This window comes from Triticum dicoccoides, chromosome 6A (assembly GCF_002162155.2).
Source record: "Triticum dicoccoides isolate Atlit2015 ecotype Zavitan chromosome 6A, WEW_v2.0, whole genome shotgun sequence".
NCBI classification, from domain to species: Eukaryota; Viridiplantae; Streptophyta; class Magnoliopsida; order Poales; family Poaceae; genus Triticum; species Triticum dicoccoides.
The window spans coordinates 463,849,083-463,870,390 of record NC_041390.1 but is presented as its reverse complement, the minus strand read 5'-3'; positions in this window follow the sequence as shown (position 1 = coordinate 463,870,390).

Here is a 21,308-nt window from a genome sequence, read left to right as displayed (position 1 = left end):
CAGTTGCAAGCAGAGCGTCGTGGCGGGATCTACATGTGAAGCGGAGTACATGGCAGCCTCGGAGGCAGCACATGAAGCAATTTGGGTGAAGGAGTTCATCACCGACCTAGGAGTCATACCCAATGCGTCGGGGCCCTTCAAACTCTTCTGTGACAACACTGGAGCTATTGCACTTGCCAAGGAGCCCATGTTTCACAAGAAGACCGGGCACATCAAGCGTCGCTTCAACTCCATTCGTGAAAATGTTAAAGATGGAGACATAGATATTTGTAAAGTACATACGGACCTGAATGTAGCAGATCCGTTGACTAAACCTCTCCCTAGAGCAAAACATGATCAACACTAGAATTCCATGGGTGTTTGATTCATCACAATGTAACTAGATTATTGACTCTAGTGCCAGTGGGAGACTGTTGGAAATATGCCCTAGAGGCAATAATAAAAGGATTATTATTATATTTCCTTGTTCATGATAATTGTCTTTTATTCATGCTATAATTGTGTTATCCGGAAATCGTAATACATGTGTGAATACATAGACACCAACATGTCCCTAGTAAGCCTCTAGTTGACTAGCTCGTTGATCAACAGATAGTCATGGTTTCCTGACTATGGACATTGGATGTCATTGATAACGAGATCACATCATTAGGAGAATGATGTGATGGACAAGACCCAATCCTAAACATAGCACAAGATCGTATAGTTCATTTGCTAGAGTTTTTCCAATGTCAAGTATCTTTTCCTTAGACCATGAGATCATGTAACTCCCGGATACCGTAGGAGTGCTTTGGGTGTACCAGACGTCACAACGTAACTGGGTGACTATAAAGGTATACTACGGGTATCTCCGAAAGTGTCTGTTGGGTTGACACGGATCAAGACTGGGATTTGTCACTCCATATGACGGAGAGGTATCTCTGGGCCCACTCGGTAATGCATCATCATAATGAGCTCAAAGTGACCAAGTGTCTGGCCATAGGATCATGCATTACGGTATGAGTAAAGTGACTTGCCGGTAACGAGATTGAACGAGGTATTGGGATACCGACGATCGAATCTCGGGCAAGTAATGTACCGATTGACAAAGGGAATTGTATACGGGGTTGCTTGAATCCTTGACATCGTGGTTCATACGATGAGATCATCGAGGAGCATGTGGGAGCCAACATGGGTATCCAGATCCCTCTGTTGGTCATTGACTGGAGAGCCATCTCGGTCATGTCTACATGTCTCCCGAACCCGTAGGGTCTACACACTTAAGGTTCGGTGACGCTAGGGTTGTAGAGATATGTATATGCAGTAACCCGAAAGTTGTTCGGAGTCCGGGATGAGATCCCGGACGTCACGAGGAGTTCCGGAATGGTCCGGAGGTAAAGAATTATATATAGGAAGTGCTATTTCGGCCATCGAGACAAGTTTCGGGGTCACCGGTATTGTACCGGGACCACCGGAAGGGTCCCGGGGGTCCACCGGGTGGGGCCACCTATCCCGGAGGGCCCCATGGGCTGAAGTGGGAGGGGAACCAGCCCCTAGTGGGCTGGTGCACCCCCCTTTGGTCTTCCCCTGCGCCTAGGGTTGGGAACCCTAGGGTGGGGGCGCCCCACTTGCCTTGGGGGGCACTCCACCCCCCTTGGCCGCCGCCCCCTTGGGAGATTGGATCTCCAGGGCCGGCGCCCCCCTGGGGACCCTATATATAGAAGGGGGGAGGGAGGGCAGCCGCACCCATGCCCCTGGCGCCTCCCTCTCCCCCCAACACCTCCTCCTCCTCCGTAGAGAACGGCGAAGCCCTGCTGTGGTGACTGCTGCATCCACCACCACGCCGTCGTGCTGCTGGGTCTTCATCAACCTCTCCTCCCCCTTGCTAGATCAAGAAGGAGGAGACGTCATGTTGACCGTATGTGTGTTGAACACGGAGGTGCCGTCCGTTCGGCGCTAGGATCTCCGGTGATTTGGATCACGTCGAGTACGACTTCCTCATCCCCGTTCTTTGAACGCTTCCGCGCGTGATCTACAAAGGTATGTAGATGCAATCCGATCACTCGTTGCTAGATGAACTCATAGATGGATCTTGGTGAAACCGTAGGAAAATTTTTGTTTTTTGCAACGTTCCCCAACACAACATTGTCGTCTTCCCAATCTTATGCTTCCACGACTATCGCTACCGCTTAGTGATAAAGTAAAGCATTACAGCGCAATTGCATTGCATACAATAAAGCGACAACCATATGGCTCCTGCCAGTTGCCGATAACTTGGTTACAAAACATGATCATCTCATACAATAAAATTTAGCATCATGTCTTGACCATATCACATCACAACATGCCCTGCAAAAACAAGTTAGACGTCCTCTACTTTGTTGTTGCAAGTTTTACGTGGCTGCTACGGGCTTAAGCAAGAACCAATCTAACCTACGCATCAAAACCACAATGATAGTTTGTCAAGTTGGTGCTGTTTTAACCTTCGCAAGGACCGGGCGTAGCCACACTCGGTTCAACTAAAGTTGGAGAAACTGACACCCGCTAGCCACCTTTGTGCAAAGCACGTCGGGAGAACCGGTCTCGCGTAAGCGTACGCGTAATGTCGGTCTGGGCTGCTTCGTCCAACAATACCGCCGAACCAAAGTATGACATGCTGGTAAGCAGTATGACTTTATCGCCAACAACTCACTTGTGTTCTACTCGTGCATATAACATCAACACATAAAACCTAGGCTCGGATGCCACTGTTGGGGAACGTAGTAATTTCAAAAAAATTCCTACACACACGCAAGATCATTGTGATGCATAGCAACGAGAGGGGAGAGTGTGATCTATGTACCCTTGTAGACCGACAGCGGAAGCGTTAGCACAACGCGGTTGATGTAGTCGTACGTCTTCACGGCCCGACCGATCAAGCACCGAAACTACGGCACCTCCGAGTTTCAGCACACGCCCAGCTCGATGACGATCCCCGGACTCCGATCCAGCAAAGTGTCAGGGAAGAGTTCCGTCAACACGACGGCGTGGTGACGATCTTGATGTTCTACCATCGCAGGGCTTCGCCTAAGCACCACTACAATATTATCGAGGATTATGGTGGAAGGGGGCACCGCACACGGCTAAGAAAACAATCACGTGGATCAACTTGTGTGTCTAGGGGTGACCCCTGCCCCCGTATATAAAGGAGCAAGGGGTGGAGGCCGGCCGGCCCTATAGGCGTGCCAAGGAGGAGTCCTCCTCCTAGTAGGAGTAGGACTCCTACTAGGATGGGGAAGGAAGTGGGGAGGAAGAAGGAAAGGGGGGCGCCGCCCCCCTCTCCTAGTACAATTCGGACCAGGAGGGAGGAGGCGTGCGGCCCACCCTGGTTGCCCTTCTCTCTCTCCACTAAGGCCCATATGGCCCATTACTTCTCCCGGGGGGGTTCCGGTAACCCTCCGGTACTCCGGTTTTCTCCGAAATCACCCGGAACACTTCTGGTGTCCGAATATAGCCATCCAATATATCAATATTTATGTCTTGACCATTTCGAGACTCCTCGTTATGTCCGTGATCACATCCGGGACTCCAAACTAACTTCGGTACATCAAAACTCATAAACTCATAATATAACTGTCATCGAAACCTTAAGCGTGCGGACCCTACGGGTTCGAGAACAATGTAGACATGACCGAGACATGTCTGCGGTCAATAACCAATTGCAGAACCTGGATGCTCATATTGGCTCCCACATATTCTATGAAGATCTTTATCGGTCAGACCGCATAACAACATACGTTGTTCCCTTTCTCATCGGTATGTTACTTGCCCGAGATTCGATCGTCGGTATCTCAATACCTAGTTCAATCTCGTTACCGGCAAGTCTCTTTACTCGTTTCGTAATACATCATCTCGCAACTAACTCATTAGTTGCAATGCTTGCCAGGCTTATGTGATGTGCATTACCGAGAGGACCCAGAGATACCTCTCCGACAATCGGAGTGACAAATCCTAATCTCGAAATACGCCAACCCAACATTTACCTTTGGAGACACCTGTAGAGCTCCTTTATAATCACCCAGTTACGTTGTGACATTTGGTAGCACATAAAGTGTTCCTCCGGTAAACGGGAGTTGCATAATCTCATAGTCATAGGAACATGTATAAGTCATGAAGAAAGCAATAGCAACATACTAAACGATCGGGTGCTAAGCTAATGGAATGGGTCATGTCAATCACATCATTCTCCTAATAATGTGATCCCGTTAATCAAATGACAACACATGTCTATGGTTAGGAAACATAACCATCTTTGATTAACGAGCTAGTCAAGTAGAGGCATACTAGTGACGTTTAGTTTGTCTATGTATTCAGACAAGTATTATGTTTCCGGATAATACAATTCTAGCATGAATAATAAACATTTATCATGATATAAGGAAATAAAATAATAACATTATTATTGCCTCTAGGGCATATTTCCTTCAAAAAAAGCGACCTACTGTGACAAACACGTATCATCATGGAAGTGTATTTTTTTGTAGTGTGTGTCCCCTTATCACGGGATTCTCATCAATACGGGTGTGGGTAACCCAATCGCGCCTGCTGGTATGACTCCTCGATCTTAGGCAAGTTTCAAACGGCCATGCGGAGGACGCTTGATATTCATCCTCTTTATAAAGGGGCCAAGGCATGTCCTTTTCTTCTCGCGCTCGATCCTTCCCTTCCCCCACCTCGAATTCCAACACCCAAGGCTCAGGCTAAGCGCTTCGGACCTTCAATCATGTCCAGATCCAACCTTCAAGGCCAGTGGATGGCCTCTTCTGTCACAGATGAGGACATCAAAAAGCTAAGAGAAGCCAGATATTTGACCGCCGAAATTTCGCATAGGCTGCCTGCTCAAGGGCAGGTCGTCCCCACTCACGAACATAATGAGAGTGTCGTATTTGTTTCCCACTTCCTCCGAGGGCTAGGCTTCAATCTTGATCCCTTTGTTAGAGGGCTTATGTTCTATTACGGGCTCGACTTCCATGATCTAGCTCCAGATTCCATCCTTCACATCTCGTCGTTTATCATCGTGTGTGAGGCCTTCCTCTGCATCAGCCCGCACTTCGGCTTATGGCTTCAGGCCTTTAATGTGAAGCCGAAGATGATCGATGGGCGACACGCAGAATGCGGAGGCGCCATATTAAGTAAAGGCGTCGATGCTCCATGGCCAAAGGGTTCCTTCCCGGAGATGTCCGACTTATGGCAGCGGGAGTGGTTTTACATCACACCTCCCCGAAGTACTAAGTGGGTGGCTGCCCCCGCCTTCCGTTCAGGCCCCCTGCCACAAATGGTGTCATGGGTCAACAAGGGGCTGGACTGGGGGCCAGTTAATGACGTGCCGACATTGCAGAGTGGCATCCGAGATCTCCTCAAGAGAGATGTCAGCCTTGTCAAGGTAATGCAAGTCATGCTAGTTTGTCGGGTCCTGCCATGCCAACGTCGACCTTTCCGTATGTGGGAGTTCAGCCTGGAAGGACCGCGAACTATTCAGCAATTCTTCGGCGTGACGCTCGAAGGGATGTATGGTTTGTTCTTCGAATCACGAATAAAGTGTCCGGACACCACCGAGGATGCGGGTCTAAACTGCAATCGTCCAGATACCCACATAAGTAATTCTATGGCCGAACACGCCGTCTTTTCATTTGTCATAACATCATTCTGAAAAAATTGCTCTTGGCCAGGACTGTATAAGAAAGGCGAAGATGATCAGGTGTTTGGCCCCCCTTCCCGAAGGCTCACCGGATCCTGTACTAGCCGGGATGCTTGAGCTCGCACCTTACCAAGTGCCATCAGGGGAAGATAAAGGGAGGAATAAAGAAGCCGAAAGCGAGCCTCACGCATTACTCATCCAAACCGGGGGAATTAGTGTCTCTGTGGAGGAGAATAACCGGGGAGAAGATTCTAAAATTCCCTCTCCCCAAGGAAAGAAGAGGACCGCCTCTGAAGACTTGGAAACGAGGTTTCCAGACGAGGGAAGAAACCTTCGCCAGGGGCCCTACCCCGGAGGGCATCCTTACCGCATAGTGCTCGCAAGGGGATCAGCCCTCCACCGAGCTGTAAGTGGACCAGAGTACTTTTGGTAAATATATCCTGCTTCATCTCCGAGAACAATAACCGAGACGTATGTCTTGTAGTTTGGATCGTAGCCCTTTTCGACAGAGTTCGTCTTCGGGGGATCTTCTTCCGGAGATGATGGAGAGCGAAACGCCTCCCCCTGTCTCCCCGCCTCATGAGGCGGACGACCCCGAGGTGTCGTCACAGAGGATTTCTCCTGATCCACCAAGGACGGAAGGTAACCCTTCGGCCACCCAAATTTCAGAGTATTCGGCTCCAAAAGGGAGCAACAGAAAGAGTCCGGGACTGTTCGGTGCACGACTGGACACACTAATGGGTCTTCTGGAGCAAGCGGCTATCTCAGAGGCGCATCGTAGTTTAATGGGTACTGTGGTTGAAAGGATTTCATCCGCCAAAAGTGGGTTGCATGAAGCTTTTATGAGCCTACTAAAAGGCTTTGAGGTACGCAAAGTAATATATATATATATATATATATATATATATATATATATATATATATTGATGGTACCGCACACGCTAGGTGTGCCCTATACGGATAGTAGCCCCTGAGACTCTGGTTGCTGTCCAGAGGCGGCAAACAAAGGATCATAGTCCTAGGTAATGATCATGTTGCTCACATGTGCAGGCGGCTAAGGGTCCGGTGGCTGGCCGGACTGGTGAGTTTGTCGATCTGAGGCGGCAGCTTGATACAGCAGATGCCGACATCGTGCTTGTGAACAAGCGGCTTGACGAGGCACAGGGTATGTATTCTCCGGTGGTCAACAGATATTTAAGAGGAGCATTATGCTAGTATCTATAACATGCTTTGACTGCAGATGGAGCTGCCGCCGTGGAGACCCTTCGGGCTGAGCTTGCCCGAGCCAAGGAACAAGCCAGGAGAAGTGATGTGGTCGCCCTAAAGGCGGCCGAAGAGTTAAGAGCCAAACGGGCTGCTTGTCGCTAGAGCAAAGATAAAAGAGCCAAGATGGCTGTTGAGCTGAAGGATGTCGCCGCCTGGTATGAGCTTCTTGAAAAGGAAAGCCAAGCGAAAACGGCGGACCTAAAGAAAGCCATGGTAGTAGGTAAGGAAACCCGCTCTATAATCAGAGCGGCGAAGGAGGAGCTTCGTCAAGCCAGAGATATCACGGCTGGGAAGCCCTATTTGTTGCGGATGAAGTTTGGAGATCCAAAGTATACCCCTCTAGATCAATTATGGAGTGCCGCACACATGTACTTGGACTTGGCAACGAGTGTTGCTGATGCGACTGAGTTTTTCAAAGATAAAAAAGATCACAAAATGGAAAAGTTGTTCTGGTCGCAGTTCAGTGCTTCAACGCGTCCACTGCTGTTAAATGAGCAAATGGCCAAGTGGGTTGAGCTCCATAGGTTGTATGGGCTTGCCATGAGGTCTGTCGTGGATCATCCTTGGCCGGAAGGACCAAGGCCAAATAGTTATTTTGGTTTAGTGCAACAATTCCTTGGTGTTGTGCCACATATCGACGCTGTAAAGAGGTCGGCGTGCATAGAGGGTGCGCCGATGGCTCTTGCCCATGTTAATACATACTGGGCAGAGACGGATGGCACCGCTATTGCAACCCGTGGTCCGATCGTAGGCCAGGTCTCGGCCAAGCACTATTTTGAAGAAGTCCTAGAAGGCGCTCATTTAATAGAGGCTCAGTGCTCGAAGAGTATCATGTTCGAGTGACATGTATCCCAATTGTAAAAACAATGCTATTTTGATTATAAAGGATGTGTTTATACTTTTGCCTGAAAGTATTACGATGCCTCTTGTGCGGCCGTTTATGTATGTATATAACCTGAAAGTTTGCATTCGTCGGCTTCAGCCCCCACGCATATAATGTGGAGGTGTTCGGAAAAGCGCGTATTCACACTTGATCCAACATCTTGGTCTGTTAAGGAGGTGTTAGCACGCCGAACAAGGCAATCGGACTATATTGCTTTAACACTTTCACTTAGCCATAGGAGTTTGACAGTGGGGCTACTATATAGCCCCTGGTACTTCCGCGCTTATCCAAATACGGTGCGCGTACATACATGACCGAGAAATCGGTCCTTCGTTAATGCCGAGGAATCGCGAAGATTCCGCTGAGTCCTCGAGTGGTTGACCAGTCTCGCGCTTTATCATGATAGTCAGTTTTCGGCTTTCTCTACTGAGGTGCTCATCCAGATGAACCAGGGCACAATCGCAGTAGTTCTCCCGGTGCCACCTTAGCCGATAGAGCGGAACGTAAGGTAACAAAACACGGGAGCCGGGCAAACCCAACTATTGACCAAAGACATGATTCGGAGCCAATGCATATAAGGCCAAACTCGCGACGCCGAACACTCCCTAAGGTATTCGGTCTTTACAACGTATACTGGGCTGAGTAACGTGCTCGATAATAAGCCTTGAATTTCCAGGTACATGCATTAGTCTGACATGACGAAATGCCAATAATGCCAGCATCCCTCTTGGTTATGTTGAGTATCCGGAGGGTGTGAAGCAACAAGAGCCAGTAAAAAAGGTTTACACAGGGTCTTAATCTAAAAAGAAACCTTTGAACGGGGCCCTGCTGCACGTATGCGCATGTATCTCCGTTGTGCCGTATCCTGGAAGGGTGTAGCACCATGATCATCTGTAAGAGAGAAAAGCCCATGTGAAAGTTTTCGTGCGAAAAATTGGTTATTTTTAATAAACCAATTAAATTCAATCTAGATAAGGTCAAGCCGAACTGTAGTCCTTTTTACATGTGGGAAGCCCCTAGCACCACCTATGGGGGTATATCCATCGACCCAGTCTTAGGTTTATCTGAGCTGTTACAGCTAGTGGTGCGCTGGACTCGTCTAGCCGTGTTCGCGGTCTTGACGATCGATCATTTATTCTGGTTGGAGAGGCTGCTCAGTGTTCGGCTGCTAAAGCCACCACACATTCTTCCGCACGTAAGGAACGCTCTATGTTTCCGCTAACTATGATGATGCCACGTGGACTGGGCATCTTAACCTTAAGATAAGCGTAATGCGGTATTACATTAAAACGAGCGAAGGTCGTTCTTCCGAGTAGTGCTTGATAGCCGTTTCGGAACAGAGCGATGTCGAAGGTTAACTTTTCACTTCGGAAGTTGTCGGGAGAACCGAATACAACCTCTAGTACTAGAGAGCCCGTGCAGCGGGCCTCTGGGCCTGGTATTACTCCTTTAAAGGTAGTATTGCTTTGGCTAATTCTTGTCGGGTCTATCCCCATTTTGCGGACTGTGTCCTGATATATCAGATTAAGACTACTGTCGCCGTCCATAAGGACTCAGGTGAGATGGTATCCGTTAATTATTGGGTCTAGTACCAAGACAGCCGATCCTCCATGCCGGATACTAGTCGGGTGATCCCTGTGATCAAAAGTGATCGGGCAGGCCGACCAGGGGTTGAACTTGGGGGTGACGGGCTCCACGGCGCATACATCTCGGAGTGCGCATTTGCTCCTCCTCTTCGTTACATGAATCATGTTCACTGTTTTGACCTCTGGTGAGAATTTTTTCTGTCCCCTAGTGTTTTGCTGGCGAGGCTCATCCTCGTCTTCACTTGGTGTCTCCCTCCCCTTGTGTCCGGCATTTAGCTTGCCGGCTTGCTTGAAGACCCAGCATTCTCTGTTGGTGTGATTTGTCGGTTTATCGGAGGTGCCATGAATCTGACATAATCTGTCTAGAATCTTGTTTAGGCTGGACGGTCCATCTCTGCCGCCTTTGAATAGCTTTTTCCGTTGATCGGGTCGAGAGCCCCTGAATTCGGCGTTTACCGCCGTGTTGTCTGGGCTGTCTTCATTGTTTCGACATTGCGGCGTGGTTTTCCATTGCCATCCCTGACTTCGGATGTGCCTGTGTCGCTGGTGCCGCTACGGTCCAGCCAACTATCTTCACCCGCGCAAGAGCGGGTCATAAGGCTTGTTAGGGCTGCCATTGTCCTCGGTTTTTCTTGGACGAGGTGTATGGCGAGCCATTCGTCCCGGATACTGTGTTTGAAAGCCGCTAAGGCTTCGGCGTCCGGGCAGTCAACAATTTGATTCTTCTTAGTGAGGAATCTGTTGCAAAGCTTTTGGGCTGACTCTTCGGGCTGTTGAATTATATGACTTAAATCGTCTGCATCCGGAGGTCGGACATAGGTCCCTTGAAAATTAGCCCTAAAAGCATCCTCAAGCTCTTCCCAACTTCCAATTGAGTTTTCGGGGAGGATCTTCAGCCAGTGCTGAGCTGGTCCTTTCAACTTGAGGGGCAAGTATTTGATGGCATGGAGATCATCTCCGCGAGCCATGTGGATATGAAGGATAAAGTCCTCAATCCAGACCCCAGGGTTTGTTGTTCCGTCGTATGCCTCTATGTTCACGGGTTTGAATCCTTATGGAAATTCGTGATCCAAAACCTCATCGGTGAAGCATAGGGGGTGCGCGGCACCCCTGTATTTGGATGTGTCATGGCATTCTGACGGTTGTAGTGTTCGGTTTTGATTCTGTGCCGAAGCGCGCTTCCTAGATCCATAGATGGACCTGGTCATACTGGCTTTTTGGTGCAAGTCCTCACGTAAATCGTGTGCTGACTTATGTGCGACATCGTTAGCCGTCCTATCGCAGCCATGGGGTGGTCGATCCGACTGATCGGCCATTTTATTTTTCGGCTGTATAGGCTCTAAAGCCTCGTCATCGAATTCAGGCAGCAGCTTGCGCTTTGGATAGCTCTTTGTGTGGCGGCTGCCACCGTACTTTTCTTCAGTGTCGAGCACTTTGTTCCATCTACTATTGAGTGTATTTTGCGCGGCCTTAAGCCTTTGCTTCTGCTTCTTCAGACTCCTCTTGGTGGCAATAAGCCTTCTGTGGAGGTCCTCTTGCTCCAAGTGCCTTTCCGGGATGATGTGTGCATCGTCGTCCGGACTGTTCTCCTCTCCGGAGACAGGTTGATGAGCTTTACCCTCGGCGTCGCCGTGATCGGACAGCGGCTCCGTACTATGTTCGCCGTCCGCTGGTTCGTCCTGCTCTGACACTGGGTCCATGTGGTCGTCGTTTGCTTTGGAGTCGTCCGGGGTATTATTCTTCCTTGCGCTGTTATCGCTGTTTTTGCCGAGGCGGGATTTGGAGCGGCGCCTATGTCGTCGCTTTTGTTGCTTCTCGAGGGGATTATCCTCCGCTGCCTGCTTCCGTTCCTCGTCATTGTTTTCTTTGGGTGTATCCACCATGTATATATCGTGTGATGAAGTGGTTGTCCAGCGCCTTGTGGGCGGTGGTTCCTGTTCCTCTCCTACATCGTCGTTCATAGCGTCGATGTCTTCAGAGTCGAAATCAAGCATGTCGGTTAAGTCATCGACAGTGGCTATTAAGTGGGTGGTGGGTGGGGAACGAATTTCTTTGTCGTCCGCTTCCCACTCCAGCCGGACATAGTTCGGCCAAGGGCCTTCTGACAAGGAGAGAGACCTTAATGAATTCAGCGCGTCGCCCAGAGGCGAGTGCAGAAAGATATCCGCGGAGGAAAACTGCATAACCGGCGCCCAATCAGATTCGATAGGCACGGACGCATGCGGTTCAGAGCTCGTGGCCGGGGACGAATCCAAGGGTCTGGCAACACAGGTCTCGTAGGAGGTGAAGTCAGTATTCGGCTCTGTCACCACTGAGTGTGCGGCCTCCGTGGCAGGGTCCATCCACCCGTCCTCAGACGACGCGATCTGCTCCGGATCAAGGGCCGGAGCTGCCATAGGTGTGATCTCCCGAACACTGTCGGGCGGCAGAGCTAAGTCATGCTCGTTGTGGCTGTGCGGCGCACCTGACATGGGCTCGAATCCATCGAAGATCAAGTCTCCGCGAATGTTGGAAGTATAGTTTAAGTTTCCAAACCTGACCTGACGGCCAGGGGCGTAGCTCTCGATCTGCTCCAGATGGCCAAGCGAGTTGGCCCGCAGTGCGAAGCCGCCGAATACGAAGATCTGTCCGGGGAGAAAAACCTCACCCTGGATTGCATCGTTGCCGATGATCGAAGGAACCATCAAGCCTTTTGGTGACGATACAGTGTAACTCTCAATGAAAGCACCAATGTCGGTGTCAAAACCGGCGGATCTTGGGTAGGGGGTCCCGAACTGTGCGTCTAAGGCGGATGGTAACAGGAGGCGGGGGACACAATGTTACCCAGGTTCGAGCCCTCTCGATGGAGGTAATACCCTACTTCCTGCTTGATTGATCTTGATGATATGAGTATTACAAGAGTTGATCTACCACGAGATCGTAGAGGCTAAACCCTAGAAGCTAGCCTATGATTGTGATTGTTCTTCTCCTACAGACTAAACCCTCCGGTTTATATAGACACCGGAGGGGGCTAGGGTTACACAGAGTCGGTTACAAGGGAGGAGATCTACATATCCGAATTGCCAAGCTTGCCTTCCACGCAAAGGAGAGTCCCACCCGGACACGGGACAAAGTCTTCAATCTTGTATTTTCATAGTCCAATAGTCCGGCCAACGGATATAGTCCGGCTGTCCGGGGACCCCCTAATCCAGGACTCCCTCAGTGGTGCCTTCTAAAAAGCGCTACTACTAAGCTCCTGTGTATAGGCATTTCCCTAGTAGTGTTAGGGTGTGTCACCGGGCAAAGCATGCGCGGCGACGGCATGGAGGTCTGGTTCAGGGGCGGTTTTGCTAGGGAAGTCTTGGAGGGGTGTTGCAGTTGAACAAGGAGATGAGGACTCGAGTGGAGGCCTCTCCAAGTGGTGCTTGACAACGGCGATCGTGAAGCTGGCGGCGGCTAGACGAATCCAATGTGGTGAGCTTCTACGACGGCCCGACTTGGCTAGGCCATTGGAGAAGACTACATCGACGCATGGCTATAGTCGGCGATGAGTTCGATCTCAGATCCATAATTGGCGTACAACGATGTGGGTAATTTTTTCTATATTTTATTTAGGGGGTCTTGTGCTTGGTTGGCGGCAACGCTTTCGAGTTTAGAAAAAAGGTCTTCCCCGCCCTATCCTCATTTAGTCTTGTGCTTATCACTAGCAGAGGGTGTGTGGTTTTGTGTTTCCGGCAGGTCTTCCGTCATATGATCAGTTACGCTTTTGGTGGGTCCATCTGGATTTCTCTAGCTATCATGGTCTCCGGAGTTTCTACAAGCCCTTATCGACATTGTCGTCTTCGGAGCAGCGATTTGCTTCGCGGATTGCGACCGTCGGCGTCTTATGGTCTGCACGAACAATGTAATTTTCTGATCATGTGCTCCCATGGCTCGGGCGATTAGGGTTTCTCGCCTCCTCCTGCATGTGTCCACGCATGTATGCCTCTTCTCCAGTGCCCTTAGGTCATGCAGGCGCGGTGGATCTCAACCCTTGCTAGCGTGAGGGCTTCTGTTTCGTTTTTTAAGTCTTTGTGTTCATTTGGGATTTGTGCCCTGCTCATGAAGGCTATGCACCCGTGCGTGCAGTTTCCTGTTGGGTTTCGTAGTAATTTCAAAAAAATTCCTATGCACACGCAAGATCATGGTGATGCATAGCAACGAGAGGGGAGAGTGTGATCTACGTACCCTTGTAGATTGACAACGGAAGCGTTTGGTTGATGTAGTCGTACGTCTCCACGGCCCGACCGATCAAGCACCGAAACTACGGCACCTCCGAGTTCTAGCACACGTTCAGCTCGATGACGATCCCCGGACTCCGATCCAGCAAAGTGTTGGGGAAGAGTTCCGTCAGCATGACGGCGTGGTGATGATTTTGATGCACTACCGTCGCAGGGCTTCACCTAAGCACCGCTACAATATTATCGAGGACTATGGTGGAAGGGGGCACCGCACACGGCTAAGAATATGATCACGTGGATCAACTTGTGTGTCTAGGGGTGCCCCTACCTCCGTATATAAAGGAGCAAGGGGAGGAGGCTAGCCGGCCCCTATAGGCGCGCCAGGAGGAGTCCTCCTCCTAGTAGGAGTAGGACTCCTACTAGGAGGGGGAAGGAAGTGGGGCGGGAGAGGGAGAGGGAAAGGGGGGCGTCGCCCCCCTCTCCTAGTCCAATTCGGACTAGGGGGAGGAGGCGCGCGGCCCACCTCTGGCAGCCCCTCTCTCTCTCCACTAAGGCCCATAAGGCCCATTACTTCTCCCGGGGGGGTTCCGGTAACCCTCCGGCTCTCCGGTTTTCTCCGAAATCACCCGGAACACTTACGGTGTCCGAATATAGCCGTCCAATATATCAATCTTTATGTCTCGACCATTTCGAGACTCCTCGTCATGTCCGTGATCACATCCGGGACTCCGAACTAACTTCGGTACATCAAAACTCATAAACTCATAATATAACTATCATCGAAACCTTAAGCGTGCGGACCCTACGGGTTCGAGAACAATGTAGACATGACCGAGACACATCTCCAGTCAATAACCAATAGCGGAACCTGGATGCTCATATTCGCTCCTACATATTCTACAAAGATCTTTATCGGTCAGACCGCATAACAACATACGTTGTTCCCTTTGTCATCGGTATGTTACTTGCCCGAGATTCGATCGTCGGTATCTCAATACCTAGTTCAATCTCGTTGCCGGCAAGTCTCTTTACTCGTTCCGTAATACATCATCTCGCAACTAACTCATTAGTTGCAATGCTTGCAAGGCTTATGTGATGTGCATTACCGAGAGGGCCCAGAGATACCTCTCCGACAATCGGAGTGACAAATCCTAATCTCGAAATACGCCAACCCAACATGTACCTTTGGAGACACATGTAGAGCACCTTTATAATCACCCATTTACGTTGTGATGTTTGGTAGCACACAAAGTGTTCCTCCGGCAAACGGGAGTTGAATAATCTCATAGTCATAGGAACATGTATAAGTCATGAAGAAAGCAATAGCAACATACAAAACGATCGGGTGCTAAGCTAATGGAATGGGTCATGTCAGTCAGATCATTCTCCTAATGATGTGATCCCGTTAATCAAATAATAACTCTTTGTTCATGGTTAGGAAACATAACCATCTTTGATTAACGAGCTAGTCAAGTAGAGGCATACTAGTGACACTCTGTTTGTCTATGTATTCACACATGTATTATGTTTCCGGTTAATACAATTCTAGCATGAATAATAAACATTTATCATGATATAAGGAAATAAATAATAACTTTATTATTGCCTCTAGGGCATATTTCCTTCAGTATCCCACTTGCACTAGAGTCAATAATCTAGATTACACAGTAATGATTCTAACACCCATGGAGCTTTGGTGCTGATCATGTTTTGCTCGTGGAAGAGGCTTAGTCAACGGGTCTGCAACATTCAGATCCATATGTATCTTGCAAATCTCTATGTCTCCCACCTGGACTAGATCCCGGATGGAATTGAAGCGTCTCTTGATGTGCTTGGTTCTCTTGTGAAATCTGGATTCCTTTGCCAAGGCAATTGCACCAGTATTGTCACAAAATATTTTCATTGGACCCGATGCACTAGGTATGACACCTAGATCGGATATGAACTCCTTCATCCAGACTCCTTCATTTGCTGCTTCCGAAGCAGCTATGTACTCCGCTTCACATGTAGATCCAGCTACGTCGCTTTGTTTAGAACTGCACCAACTGACAGCTCCACCGTTTAATGTAAACACGTATCCGGTTTGCGATTTAGAATCGTCCGGATCAGTGTCAAAGCTTGCATCAACGTAACCTTTTACGATGAGCTTTTGTCACCTCCATATATGAGAAACATATCCTTAGTCCTTTTCTGGTATTTCAGGATGTTCTTGACCGCTGTCCAGTGATCCACTCCTGGATCACCTTGGTACCTCCCTGCTAGACTTATGGCAAGGCACACATCAGGTCTGGTACACAGCATTGCATACATGATAGAGCCTATGGCTAAAGCATAGGGAACATCTTTCATTTTCTCTCTATCTTCTGCAGTGGTCGGGCATTGAGTCTTACTCAACTTCACACCTTGTAACACAGGCAAGAACCCTTTCTTTGCTTGATCCATTTTGAACTTCTTCAAAACTTTGTCAAGGTATGTGGTTCGTGAAAGTCCAATTAAGCGTCTTGATCTATCTCTATAGATCTTAATGCCTAATATGTAAGCAGCTTCACCGAGGTCTTTCATTGAAAAACTCTTATTCAAGTATCCCTTTATGCTATCCAGAAATTCTATATCATTTCCCATTAGTAATATGTCATCCACATATAATATCAGAAATGCTAGAGAGCTCCCACTCACTTTCTTGTAAATATAGGCTTCTCCAAAAGTCTGTATAAAACCAAATGCTTTGATCACACTATCAAAGCGTTTATTCCAACTTCGAGAGGCTTGCACCAGTCCATAAATGGATCGCTGGAGCTTGCACACTTTGTTAGCTCCCTTTGGATCGACAAAACCTTCTGGTTGCATCATATACAACTCTTCTTCCAGAAATCCATTCAAGAATGCAGTTTTGACATCCATCTGCCAAATTTCATAATCATAAAATGCGGCAATTGCTAAGATGATTCGGACAGACTTAAGCATCGCTACGGGTGAGAAGGTCTCATCGTAGTTAATCCCTTGAACTTGTCGAAAACCTTTTGCGACAAGTCGAGCTTTGTAGACAATAATATTATCATCAGCGTCAGTCTTCTTCTTGAAGATCCATTTATTCTCAATTGCTTGCCGATCATCGGGCAAGTCAACCAAAGTCCATACTTTGTTCTCATACATGGATCCCATCTCAGATTTCATGGCTTCAAGCCATTTTGCAGAATCTGGGCTCACCATCGCTTCTTCATAGTTCGTAGGTTCATCATGATCTAGTAGCATGACTTCCAGAACAGGATTACCGTACCACTCTGGGGCGGATATCACTCTGGTTGATCTACGAGGTTCAGTAGTATCTTGTTCTGAAGTTTCATGATCATCATCATTAGCTTCCTCACTAACTGGTGTAGGTGTCACTGAAACAGTTTTCTGTGATGCACTACTTTCCAATAAGGGAGCAGGTACAGTTACCTCGTCAAGTTCTACTTTCCTCCCACTCACTTCTTTTGAGAGAAACTCCTTCTCCAGAAAGTTTCCGAATTTAGCAACAAAAGTCTTGCCTTCGGATCTGTGATAGAAGGTGTATCCAATAGTTTCCTTTGGATATCCTATGAAGACACATTTCTCCGATTTGGGTTCGAGCTTATCAGGTTGAAGCTTTTTCACATAAGCATCGCAGCCCCAAACTTTCAGAAACGATAACTTTGGTTTCTGGCCAAACCACAGTTCATAAGGCGTCATCTCAACGGATTTTGATGGTGCCCTATTTAACGTGAATGCGGCCGTCTCTAGAGCGTATCCCCAAAACGATAGTGGTAAATCAGTAAGAGACATCATAGATCGCACCATATCTAGTAAAGTACGATTACGACATTCGGACACACCATTACGCTGTGGTGTTCCGGGTGGCGTGAGTTGTGAAACTATTCCACAATTTTTCAAATGTACACCAAACTCGTAACTCAAATATTCTCCTCCACGATCAGATCGTAGGAATTTTATTTTCTTGTTACGATGATTTTCTACTTCACTCTGAAATTCTTTGAACTTTTCAAATGTTTCAGACTTGTGTTTCATTAAGTAGATATACCCATATCTGCTTAAGTCACCTGTGAAGGTGAGAAAATAACGATATCCGCCACGAGCCTCAATATTCATTGGACCACATACATCTGTATGTATGATTTCCAACAAATCTGTTGCTCTCTCCATAGTACCGGAGAACGGTGTTTTAGTCATCTTGCCCATGAGGAACGGTTCGCAAGTACCAAGTGATTCATAATCAAGTGGTTCCAAAATTCCATCAGTATGGAGTTTCTTCATGCGCTTTACACCGATATGACCTAAACGGCAGTGCCACAAATAAGTTGCACTATCATTATCAACTCTGCATCTTTTGGCTTCAACACTATGAATATGTGTGTCACTACTATCGAGATTCAATAAAAATAGACCACTCTTTAAGGGTGCATGACCATAAAAGATATTACTCATATAAATAGAACAACCATTATTCTCAAATTTAAATGAATAACCGTCTCGCATCAAACAAGATCCAGATATAATGTTCATGCTTAACGCTGGCACCAAATAACAATTATTTAGGTCTAATATTAATCCCGAAGGTAGATGTAGAGGTAGCGTGCCGACTGCGATCACATCGACTTTGGAACCGTTTCCCACGCGCATCGTCACCTCGTCCTTAGCCAATCTTCGCTTAATCCGTAGTCCCTGTTTCGAGTTGCAAATATTAGCAACAGAACCAGTATCAAATACCCAGGTGCTACTGCGAGCATTAGTAAGGTACACATCAATAACATGTATATCACATATACCTTTGTTCACCTTGCCATCCTTCTTATCCGCCAAATACTTGGGGCAGTTCCGCTTCTAGTGTCCAGTCTGCTTGCAGTAGAAGCACTCAGTTTCAGGCTTAGGTCTAGGTTTGGGTTTCTTCTCCTGAGTAGCAACTTGCTTACTGTTCTTTTTGAAGTTCCCCTTCTTCTTCCCTTTGCCCTTTTTCTTGAAACTAGTGGTCTTGTTGACCATCAACACTTGATGCTCCTTCTTGATTTCTACCTCCGCAGCTTTCAGCATTGCGAAGAGGTCGGGAATAGTCTTATTCACCCCTTGCATGTTATAGTTCATCACGAAGCTCTTGTAGCTTGGTGGCAGTGATTGGAGAATTCTGTCAATGACGCAATCATCTGGAAGATTAACTCCCAATTGAATCAAGTGATTATTATACCCAGACATTTTGAGTATATGCTCACTGACAGAACTGTTCTCCTCCATCTTGCAGCTATAGAACTTATTGGAGACTTCATATCTCTCAATCCGGGCATTTGCTTGAAATATTAACTTCAACTCCTGGAACATCTCATATGCTCCATGACGTTCAAAACGTCGTTGAAGTCCCGATTCTAAGCCGTAAAGCATGGCACACTGAACTATCGAGTAGTCATCAGCTTTGCTCTGCCAGACGTTCATAACATCTGGTGTTGCTCCAGCAGGAGGCCTGGCACCCAGCGGTGCTTCCAGGACGTAATTCTTCTGTGCAGCAATGAGGATAATCCTCAAGTTACGGACCCAGTCCGTGTAATTGCTACCATCATCTTTCAACTTTGCTTTCTCAAGGAACGCATTAAAATTCAATGGAACAACAGCATGAGCCATCTATCTACAATCAAGTATAAACAAGCAAGATACTATCAGGTACTAAGTTTCATGATAAATTTAGGTTCAATTAATTTACTTAAAGAACTCCCACTTAGATAGACATCCCTCTAATCCTCTAAGTGATTACGTGATCCAAATCAACTAAACCATGTCCGATCATCACGTGAGATGGAGTAGTTTCATTGGTGAACATCACTATGTTGATCATATCTACTATATGCTTCACGCTCGACCTTTCGGTCTCCGTGTTCCGAGGCCATATTTGTATATGCTTGGCTCGTCAAGTATAACCTGAGTATTCCGCGTGTGCAACTGTTTTGCACCCGTTGTATTTGAACGTAGAGCCTATCACACCCGATCATCACGTGGTGTCTCAGCACGAAGAACTTTCGCAACGGTGCATACTCAGGGAGAACACTTCTTGATAATTAGTGAGAGATCATCTTATAATGCTACCGTCAATCAAAGCAAGATAAGATGCACAAAAGATAAACATCACATGCAATCAATATAAGTGATATGATATGGCCATCATCATCTTGTGCTTGTGATCTCCATCTTCGAAGCACCGTCGTGATCACCATCGTCACCGGCGCGACACCTTGATCTCCATCGTAGTATCGTTGTCGTCTCGCCAATCTTATGCTTGCACGACTATCGCTACCGCTTAGTGATAAAGTAAAGCATTACAGCGCGATTGCATTGCATACAATAAAGCGACAACCATATGGCTCCTGCCAGTTGCCGATAACTCGGTTACAAAACATGATCATCTCATACAATAAAATTTAGCATCATGTCTTGACCATATCACATCACAACATGCCCTGCAAAAACAAGTTAGACGTCCTCTACTTTGTTGTTGCAAGTTTTACGTGGCTGCTACAGGCTTAAGCAAGAACCAATCTTACCTACGCATCAAAACCACAACGATAGTTTGTCAAGTTGGTGCTGTTTTAACCTTCGCAAGGACCGGGCGTAGCCACACTCGGTTCAACTAAAGTTGGAGAAACTGTCACCCGCAAGCCACCTATGTGCAAAGCACGTCGGGAGAATCGGTCTCGCGTAAGCGTACGCGTAATGTCGGTCCGGGCCGCTTCGTCCAACAATACCGCCGAACCAAAGTATGAAATGCTGGTAAGCAGTATGACTTATATCGCCCACAACTCACTTGTGTTCTACTCGTGCATATAACATCAACATATAAAACCTAGGCTCGGATGCCACTGTTGGGTTTCGTAGTAATTTCAAAAAATTTCCTACGCACACGCAAGATCATGGTGATGCATAGCAACGAGAGGGGAGAGTGTGATCTATGTACCCTTGTAGATTGACAACAGAAGCGTTTGGTTGATGTAGTCGTACGTCTCCACGACCCGACCGATCAAGCACCAAAACTATGGCACCTCCGAGTTCTAGCACACGTTCAACTCGATGACGATCCCCGGACTCCGATCCAGCAAAGTGTCGGGGAAGAGTTCCGTCAGCACGACGACGTGGTGACGATTTTGATGCACTACCGTCGCAGGGCTTCGCCTAAGCACCGCTACAATATTATCGAGGACTATGGTGGAAGGAGGCACCACACACGGCTAAGAATATGATCACGTGGATCAACTTGTGTGTCTAGGGGTGCCTCCTGCCTCCGTATATAAAGGAGCAAGGTGAGGAGGCCGGCCGGCCCCTATAGGCGCGCCAGGAGGAGTCCTCCTCCTAGTAGGAGTAGGACTCCTACTAGGAGGGGGAAGGAAGTGGGGAGGGAGAGGGAAAGGGGGGCGCCGCCCCCCTCTCCTAGTCCAATTCGGACCAGGGGGAGGAGGCGCGCGGCCCACCTCTGGCAGCCCCTCTCTCTCTCCACTAAGGCCCGTAAGGCCCATTACTTCTCCCGGGGGGTTCCGGTAACCCTCCGGCTCTCCGGTTTTCTCCGAAATCACCCGGAACACTTCCAGTGTCCGAATATAGTCGTCCAATATATCAATCTTTATGTCTCGACCATTTCGAGACTCCTCGTCATGTCCGTGATCACATACGGGACTCCGAACTAACTTCGGTACATCAAAACTCATAAA